Source organism: Malurus melanocephalus, unplaced genomic scaffold (genome assembly GCF_030028575.1).
Source record: "Malurus melanocephalus ecotype Western Australia unplaced genomic scaffold, MMel_1.1 scaffold_203, whole genome shotgun sequence".
In the NCBI taxonomy this organism is placed as follows: domain Eukaryota; kingdom Metazoa; phylum Chordata; class Aves; order Passeriformes; family Maluridae; genus Malurus; species Malurus melanocephalus.
The window spans coordinates 980,870-991,455 of record NW_026623435.1 but is presented as its reverse complement, the minus strand read 5'-3'; positions in this window follow the sequence as shown (position 1 = coordinate 991,455).

Here is a 10,586-nt window from a genome sequence, read left to right as displayed (position 1 = left end):
ACCTCATATTTTCATAGGCTGAACCTAGGCATAAACAGAAATCTTTCTGACACACAAATTTTGAGGTGTGCACCAAAAATATGTCACGGGGATAAGGTTCAACGGAAAATCAGAACATAAACATGCACATTACAGAAAAGGTTCAGAAAAAATCGTTTGTGTGGAATATTTACCAGCTGAGCTCTGCTCCAGGAGTCAAGGCCAAATGCTTTTGGAGAAATAGACTAAGGCTAAAATCCATTTGTTGTTGCTACTGTTTTACTCATGGGTGTTTTGTAAAAACAAMACCTCCTTAGGCACATGAAAGAAACCGTGTGACTCCTTTCATAAATTGCATCTTTATAGTGAAATAGAATAATCTATAGACTCATAGAGAAGCAGAGATGATGACTGATACATTTTTTTGTTTGTTTGTTTTTCACATGTTTTTCAAAACTTGCCTGGATTGTTTTGGTGTTGCCTTATATGACTGAGTGAGTTTGCATTTCCCAAGTAGTTCAAAAGTTTTACTGTAAAAGAAAAAGKCAATGTCATTGCAGTTACCAAGACAGAAAAGAATAAAAACATGCAGAATATTGTCTCCATACAGCTCAAACTCCAGAGAGGAACTTTTTATTTTCAGTCACGTCAGCTTTAATTTCATGTCAGCTTGAATTTTTAACTGTTTTCCAGTAAGAACTTGCTATTTGAAGTTTATTTAAGCTTTTGTTTTGGTTTGGTTTTCAGCTACACATTACAGCTAAAGCAGAAGAATGATGAGGGCGCTATTTTATTGTCTCTGCACTCTTCCCTGTTTCTACTTTTACTCCCTTTAAGTATAAAATAGTTATATTGTCTTGGTATAAGGTGTGCAAGTGTTTTAGCCAGTAGTAATTAGGAGTAACAATTGACTCATCTGGGGACTTCTGTCCACCTGACTCAAAGTCCCAGGTACCCAGAATTTTGCTCACAGTATGAAACCAAAGCTAGATTTGAGTTCAATCCCAGTGGGCCTTCAGAGAAGTAACACCTCTGTTTAGAAGGTTAAAGGCAGACAAAGAAGTGGAAGAAGGACAGACAGATCTGCCATTCCAGGGAGGATACATTGCTGCATTTGTTTCAAGGACAGCAAACAAGATGCTCTGGTTTTTGGCTGTCCTGTGGTATGAAATCTCATTGGCAGCCGCCGGTCATGGGGAGGAGCAGATCCTTGCTTCTGGAGCACATCTGCTGGTTTCACTTCATTCAAAGGGCAGCAGGTTCACACATTCCTGGAGGATTCTGCAGCAAGAATCACTGCATGGAAAGGGAGAGAGATCAGGAGATTCTCATGAAAGGCACACATGCCTGATGTCACATAAGACACTGAAGTCAGTCTGAGTTCATTTGCTAGGGTTTTCACTTACGCCTTTGAAAATTCAGCAGACAGAGTCATGAGGGAATAAAGTGATTTTCTGAAGCAAGAGTCCCTCTCTTCTTCACTCATTGAAGGTGGAAAGACAAGGTTTACAATAAAAGTAGGTATTAATCTACTCTTCCCCTGTAAGTAGTTGAACAGTAAAGAGAAAAATGAACTGAGATTTGGTTCTAGCACAGAGCAGTTTCTGAGGGGTATTCAGGAACTGATATGGTTGTGAAAATATCCTCTCTACCTAGTCAACTTTTTCCTTCTATACCTTAACAAGCTTACCTATCTGGCCAGAGAGACATCAGTTCACCATCATTACCCACCCTACTTTCACCCCTTTCTGCCTCAGCTTTATCTATTTTCTTTGCCTTTTGTACCCATCATTGCTCTAGCTGACATTTGATATACTAAGATAGAGTAAATAAGCTCTAGCCCAATACAACAATGGATAAAAACTGGAATGACTGAAAAAAGTAATGTTGACACAAGGGATTTGCAGATTGTCATGTGTGTTACACATTTCTACCCCTTCCTGAGCCTGCTTGTTTCCATCACAGCACCTTTCAAGAGAAGACTGTTTCTCACACTCAGCTGAGAATGGGCCCTAATGGAACCTCCAAGGACTACTGCATTGCAAGCAATAAGCAAAAAAATTAATGCACAAAAGAGAAGAATGTGTCTGTCAGACAGAAGTATTTTGTTCTTCTATCACCATTGCATAAATTTAATCAGATTTGACCAAAATTTTTCATTTGAGTTTTGATTGCCAAGGAAGCTTTGACAGATCATTTTGACCCAGACAAAACAATTACAGAATTGTCTGAACTACAAATATTCTTGCTTCTTTCTTTAACCTTGGCTTGCATTTCTTTTTCCTTATCTTAAGCAATACTATTTCATTCTGAAAGGTTCAAGGGGAGTGAATAAAAAAATTAGTAAATAAAACAGATATAAGATAGATAAATAACAGAACCCTACCATGGTTTATATAACCCTCACTAGTCATGAGAAAAGAGTTCTGGCGTCTTGCAAGGGTTATAACCCTCGGGTAGATTTCCAAAGATTATTAAGATCGAGATTTTGGACTTAAAATGAATTATAAATAGCATTGTGCAATCCCCTCACAGTATGATGTGCTTGTGTGCTTCTGAAGCAACTTGGGAGGTTAATGAGTAGAAGAGCATACTACAGATTCTCCACAGAATTTTAATCTGCTCGAGACATGAATAAAAGCTCTTACCATGTCCTGAAAAATGGTAGCAGAGACTTTTAAAGGACGAGAACATCCATCAGAAACCCATGCATGCCAGTTTTTTTTATCCAGTGGTGAAAACTGGTTAAGTTATAAGACGTACCTTCAGAGGGTAACCATTCCTCCCCTTCCTACACAATTTATGGCAGCACTTATACAGTGCTTGCTCCAGCTGTCAGTTGTCAGGGCATCTTTTTGCCAAAAATTCTCAATCTACCTGGCTATCCAAATCTTGCTGTTCTTGGAAGCAAGTCTGATTTCTTGATCAAGATCTCCAAGATCTGACTTCTGCAGTAGTGCAAAAGAGGATACCTCAGGTCAAACACTGGAATCAGCAAAGAGTATGTAGATCAGACTGAGGAACTCTGGCAAACAGAAACTTTTTCCTGTCTGCATTGAAGAGAGTGCAGCTGAAACTGGATTTTGACCTCAAAAGTTATAAAAGAAGAATCTTCTTTTTTGTGCCACATCTGTTGCTGATGTCCTTTTTAGAAACCAAATTAACTGGTGCAGAATGCAGAAAAAACTATATTGATTTCAATAGTTACATGTCACAGACACAGACTACTCTAAAAAAAAAAAACAAACAACTTGGATGAAAATCATCAGAAGTGGTAGGTAATGTCTGAAAGAAATAATCAAACTGACGAATTTGAGATGGAGAACAACTACCAAAGAATGTGATGTGGGACTAACAGTAACCAGCTGAATCTGTCAGCATTGTTAAACAGATGCAAACAAACACTAGTCAAACAAACCCAAACAAAGAATCCAGCGTGCAAAATAAATGAAGTTGTTCTGCTTTCTGCTGYACTGTATAGACATCGCTTAATGAAGTGCTATGGAAGGGGTAGGGCTCTGTATTTCAAAAAAGATGTGAACTAGCTGGAGACAGCTGAAAACAGACCAACTGCCTGGAAAATTTGAGTCAAAAGGAAAGATTAGAGAAACTAAGATCGGCAGAAAAAAAGGAAAGACATGAAAGTCCCAAATTGCTACTCAGAGTTAATGTAAAGAAAGTATTTTATCCAGTTTCACAGTGACAAATATCTATTGTTGGACAGTAAATATCCATGATACAAACAGTTAGTTCTGTCTTGTATATAACAACACCTATTTTTCTATCCAAACATATATTAGAAATGACCACTTAATGCTTCTCCATTCACTCAATTATGATTTATGTGCTTATATAAAAATGGGAAAATCTACTTAATGTTTCATTCTAATTGTAAATTCTTCTGTCCCTTTGTTTCTTTTCCTATGTCCTAACTTCAATCCATATTTTATTCCTTTAAATAATATAAAATTTCATTAATTGTTTGTGACATTTTCTATGATAATATGGGCACGTCCAGTCATGTCAAGTTTGTGAATGTGTGAAACACCTGAAAATTTATCTATTGACCTGAAAAAGAAAATCATGTGTGGTTGTGCATCTATGTCTTTTGCAAGCACATATAGCTGATTCTACTTKCTATTTAAATTAGTTCTATTTTAAAAAACAAAAATCAATTCCCTTTGCCTGCATCTTTGGTTTTAGGCTTCTAATTAAATATGTAAAATGTTTCCTGATTAGTGTTATTCACTAACAAATATCTAAATTTTACCAAATAGCAGGTGTTCAATGACATTCTTCACACAGATTTCTCTGTAACCCAATTTTTCAATCCCTACAACCCCAATCCTACCCCTACCTAGAGTGCTCTTTGGTTACAGGCTTGTAATCTGAGGCCAGGACATTTATCAGCTGATGCTCTTGTGAAGCATTTTTCTTGCCACATCGAATAGACACTATCAATGATGCTGAAACACCTTGTCATATAATAAGTATCATCACTAGGTAGAAATTATCTCACCAAAATAAGGCATGGTAGAACTATCCTAGGCCCCACAGAATCATATATTTAGCATGTATTAATTTAACAGTGTAAATATATATGGCTACAAATTTSATTGTATTTTGCACTGGGAAGAGACTCTTACAAAGAATTTTTTGCACTTCTGATGCCACTTTGTCAGGACACAGTGACACCACTGCTCTGCAGCTGCACCTGGTTGCTAGGGAATCCTTGGTTCATACACAACCTTTTCATAAATAGGTGTGCAGGGATACTGTCTGGTTCCTCCACCCATCCAAACAGAGCTGCAGGGATGAGGTTTCATTTCTCAGAATGCACCAATAAGAGCAGGGGTGAATATAGTGAAAGGGGGGAAACAATTTTTATGACCTTTCTAAACAAAACACTGATGTTTCTCCATTACAGAAGTTCTTGAAAGAAAAGGATGAAGCCTCCTCCACTAGCACAGCCTGTGTCAATACCATAATTTGTCTGAGAAAGACAGAGGTCATTTCCAGAAGCTACATTACAACACAGTATGTCCTATTTGATTCCTTAGTGAAGAAGTTGCAAAAAATCATGCAATGGGATGACTGTTGTCCTCCTGGAAGGCAAAACTTGGTATTGAAAGAGCACAGAGGTGAAATAGCTCTGAGGAACAGATACAAATTCTGGGTCTAATTCGTATGTGGGATTATGCATTTGATTTTCTGACAAAGTGAGCATGAGTGCAATTGTAATTTGTCTGTGTGGATGGCAGAAACCTTTCACACATGCTTTGCATCTCTGAGCCACCAGGTTTGGCCAGCCTGCTTTGTGCTTCATTAAAAGCCCACCAAACCTGGTATGAACCACAAATTACCTCAAGTTTTACAAAAGAGTCAGCTCTGCCAAGACTTTTAGACCAGAGAAGTTCAGAATAATATTTGAGTGTGTCTGAATAACAATTTATCAGGCTTGCCTCCCTCCCTCCTTCTCTCTCTCCTAGGGGTTTAGCCAGATTTAGGCTGGGCTGTACCCTTTAAAAGTCACTGAACTCTTGGGAAGACTGAAATAAAAGATTCAGACCACAAGTATCAGAACTACAACATAACCATGAATTTTGTAATATGGGATTTAGCTTTCAACGAGTTTCACTTTTCTGAATAAATCTAGCCTTAACAGATTTTGGGGAGAGTAGGATTAATAAAACATGTCCTTTCCATCAAGTTGCACGACATCTTAGCTACCAGTAAGGATGAAAATTATATACTGTACACATTGTCATTGGTTATGGGATTTAAAACACTGATAGTAATCCCATTATCCTAGTTCTGACGTCATAAACATTTATTGTGTATTAGAAAGAACCCAAAACAACTAGTATCAATATACATTCAGAAAGTACAACTACTTTAAAAAATTCTTGTAGGCAAAATTGCCTCATTATTTTCTTTACAAGCTTCAGGACTAGGAGTTCTGAATCTCTTTTTTAGTCTGCTTTTTTGAGTGAGAACATATCCCATCCTTCCTGCAGGGCTTCTCTATTTTTCAAGACCTCGTCACCTTATGCTTGCACGTAGCGGAGCTGTTTAACTGTGGCAGTAGGTGGTCTAATGAAATATTACCGTACTATTTCTTCAAGGACTCCATTGGCTTTTTGTGTCATTTATCCTTCTCAGAATCACAGTGTTTACATTGGACTCTTGCTGGAATTTCTCCTTGGTGCCTGATGGATTTGATGAATCATTGGCCTGCATTGCTCCTTGACCTTGCTCAAGAACAGGAATGTTTCCCCAAGGCTAGCAGCCTGCACTCACTCCAGGCGCTGCTCCAGGTCTCCAGGGAGGAGCAGCTCTTGGATGACACATAGTYTGCTTGGAGGAGCCCTCTTCACATCACCAGAACCAGCTTCCTTTGCACACTGGTGGTGGGAGATGCAATTCAAGGAGGTGTCAAAGGCACAGGAGGATGGGGGAGGAATGGTCTTCTGTGAGTCACAGATCAAATGTCTTGTTTCCTCTCCAGAGCCAGAAACAGATCTCTTGGAAGTGACACTAGGGATCTCAGGCCATTGGCCTGAGTGCAGCTGGGACTCCAGCTGAGCTGCTGTTGCTTGTTTAGGAACAAAAATTGTTCTCAGTCAGCAACTTCAGAAAACACCATGTGTTTGAAGAGGCAGGAGGATGCAGCCATTGCTGTGAAGTGCTGAGTATCCTCATGTCCCCACTCTGCCTGCAGTGGGAGCTGAGAGCTCTCAGCACTTTGTTGGCAGTGACCATCACCTCATGACTACATCCTTGGACAATTCAGGCCCTCAGATATTCCCACACAGAAGTGATGAAGAGTTGCAAACATGAGGTTCTGATTCTCATAACTGCTATGCAGTGCGGCTGCTGAAACATTTATTTCCACTTGGAGTATTTGTCCATATGTGTGCTCCCCTACTGGTATGCACACACAGTATGGGGTGCAATTTGAAATCTTTGACCAGCAGAATCTGCTGGGGACATCCCTACTTCTCCCATGTCCACCTGCTGTGATGCCAAAACTGTAAAGGGCAGTTCATGTATCATAGCACAATTTCTTTTCAGCATTCATGTTCTCTCAGGATAATCATTGGTACTCTATAATCAACAGATGCAGTAGTGTTAGCTTAACACTGCTAATTAGGTAGCTGTTCCCTGAAAGTTCTTTAATCAGATTTAGTTCATAGTCAGAAATCAAATGAGATTCCTTCTTTGGGATAAGCTGCTCCACACTGGGGTTGCTGGATTGAAACAATGACCATCTTTTAAGACAGAATTATTTCTTGCTTAAAGAAAGCACCTTTTTACCAAAAAGGCTTCAGAAACTGCAAGAAGTATTTAAAGAGACCTAGTCAGCATCTGTACCCTTACCCCGTTAACCATATGGAGACTCGAATACCTGCTAAGGTTTTTTTTTTTTTTTTTTTAGAGACTGGTAGCTTTGTTATGTTCATTATTATGAAAGAAATCAATATTATATATTTTTGCTTGCTTACCCTATGTCTGTGCTGGTTCAGAAAGGAACTCACTGCACTGAATAGGATCACAGAGGCAAAGGACATCCAGATTTTGAAAGAACAAATCAGTCCTGCTCTCAAAGGGGCCARCCATTCCTCCAGCACACCTGTGGCAGGGACAACTGTTACAGACGAGTGGAAAAGCAACCGACTGTCCAAACAGAAAGTAGGTTGCACAAAATTTGGGCAGTATTGTACATGAGAGGTGACCACAAAATAAACTTTTGAAAAAATTAAACTTCATGCTGGATATTTATAAACTGGAGAGCGGTTTTGAAAGACACATGGTGCAATCCTGCTTCTGCTTCTAGTCAGATTTGTGACAGTTTTTAATGTTAAAAATACAGGACACCTGAAAACACTATAGTGGAAAACAACAAAGGTATTTTGGGCCCTATAATGTGTTACTTATGAGAATAGATTGATACTGGCTTGTATGGGAGGAAGTGATTTAGAAAAAAAAATAGATTTTTAAATATGTGAAAGGTTGCCACAGAGTTTGGCAGTGAAGGGTTTTCTGTGCTCACTGCRGATAGGACAAGAAGTAATTGGTTCAAAGAGCACCTAGAAATATTTCATGAATTAGGGAAATTCTTTTGTCTGAAGCTGTAGTTAAGCATAATATCTAGGGCTGTTGTGAAATTCCTTCTCTGAAGAGCAGACCAAGAAAATAATCTGTCAGGAAGGGATTAGGTAGAGGTTGCCCTGTTTTAAGGAAGAAGCATGGATCYGGACCATGGATCTTTCCTGTTCTACAGCAATTATTTGATATAGTATAGAACTATTTTTCATTGAAATAGAAGCAGCAGACATGGCTTGACTATTTTTCCCTAGATCTTTTCCTACCTTTCCCCCTGAGTGCATAGCTTTTACTTTTATCCATGTTACTATAGACAATATCAGTGTCCAATAACATGAAGAAGGATAATTAGTCTAAAAGATCTCATGTGCTAGAGGACAAACTAAACTCATTCCTCTCAGCTTTTCAAATCCTGCTTAAGACTTCCTGTTAGATGCTAATGAGAAAGAATAAAACCTGGTATTTGGGAAAATTGTGTTTTGTTCTGCTCCTCTATGACCTTCTGTGGAAATCTGCAGAAATCCCCTTGGCCTGCCTATTACATAATTCTCCATCTGCCCTTCCCTCCACTCATGAGTTCCTCACAGGCTTTAAGATGTGTACATTTAGTCTATCTTGGGCATTCAATATATTTTTCAGGACAAAAAAATGCACCTTGAACTGTGCTTGTGCACAGTTATCCACGAGGCTTGACTAGAAATGACATAGAACAAAGAAAATACAACTTGGTTTTGACTGTTTTAGTTTCACACATATAGATCCCTCATGAGGGTTCTCCCAGTATTTCCAGGGTCACAAGATACTCCACRGGCACTGGAACTAATGGCTTCAAATCCGTTTATGTCTTTCAGCTGAATTTTCATTCCTCATTAGCTTTATAAGACATCAAAGAGATTAGAGACCTGCTAATCATGAGGAAAAATTTCAGTCTTTTTTTCACTTACGAGTAAAAAGAGAATCCACAAGAAGAAGAAAATGTAATCAATGCCATTGGCACAAAAAAACCATAGGTGCTTTATAATCTTTGAAATCTCTGTCAAATTCAGCTCTGTCAGGTCAAATAAAAACTTTACAATGAGCTTAAAACTTCTGTTACTCATTTACCCAGCAGATGATAGATAGATGGACAGAATGGTCATGCCAGCTTTATTTCTCAGAGAAACCAGGATTTATAAAAACCCTACTTCATTTACTAGTTAATTTTTCACTGTAAAATTGATATAAAGCCTGTGCTGTATCCTTAACGGCTTGCCCCTTTTGACTGTTTGAGGTTTTTTTTTTCCTATTTTAAACTTTTCTTATTTGAACTGCTGTCAAGGCAAATAATTTTCAGTCAGAGGAATAAAGAGGTAGAAGTCCTTGAGAAGATACATCATCACAATGCTCTCCCATTGCCTAAGTTTCCAATGGAAAGCAGGTATCTGGAGACCAATCAGGAAGTTCTGTTAGTGGTTAAATCCACTTCCAGCTCTAGACATCTACTGGCCTAAATTGGGCTGTTCTGACTTCTTGCATCTGTCTAATAGAGTAGTCAGTGCCCTATCTTCCTTCAAGATCTGTGTGATTTGATAATCTGCATGTGGTGCTAAATACAGGTTAAATGTAAGATAATTGTACAGCCTCACAGTTTTAAAATTAGATTTAAGTTCACCCCTGGTTATGGATTTTCTTGCTCAGTCTAATTTGTTGTTGAAGCTTTGCCATTAACAATGAAGCACCTGAATCGAGTGCTTCTAGCAGTCTGTTTGAGACTTCATTTATTTTTCCATCATTTTCTATAGGGTCACAGGGTGGCTGAAGTGCGAATGGACTGCTGGGAAATGTCTAACCCAACTCCCCTAGTACCTAGCAGAGCCAGCTGGAACGGTCCCTCAAAACTGATTTTTGGTTTAGTGACAAGGTTTCTTATATCCAAGCACTGTCCTATATATCACAGGAGCATTACTAAATTTTTAGGAGATGATGTAGATCTGTTCCAATATTGTTAGCATTTTTAAAATTAGCAATGTCAAGTGAATGATGCTGCTAGGATTCAGAATCACGAGCATTTGGGTCCTTCTGTCTGGCCAGAGTTTTTTTGCTTCAGCTCAGAAATAAGTCATTAATGAGTCATTCAAATACCTTAGTGCAGGGGTGTGAGTCAAACACAAGGTCAGCTTGGATGAAGTCTGTCCAATGAAACTGGACAATGAATCCTTCAGAATCTACATCGTCAAACAAACATTTGCACCCATCTGCCTGGATAAAATTAAGTGCACCTTGAAAAGCCTTTATAGAATGATTTTATTTATGCCCCACTAAGAGTTTGTAAGAGAAAGGTTCTCACTTAAAGACCATACCAGAAACAATGTGGAATATTTATAAAGTTATATGCACTTTGGATCATGATAGGAGTGATGCTTTCCCTCTGCATCCAAAAGAACAGATTTGGGAGTGCAACATCTTTTGGTTTGGACTTGAGCTTTTCAGATTTACTTGTCCTATTTTATGCATCTAAATTT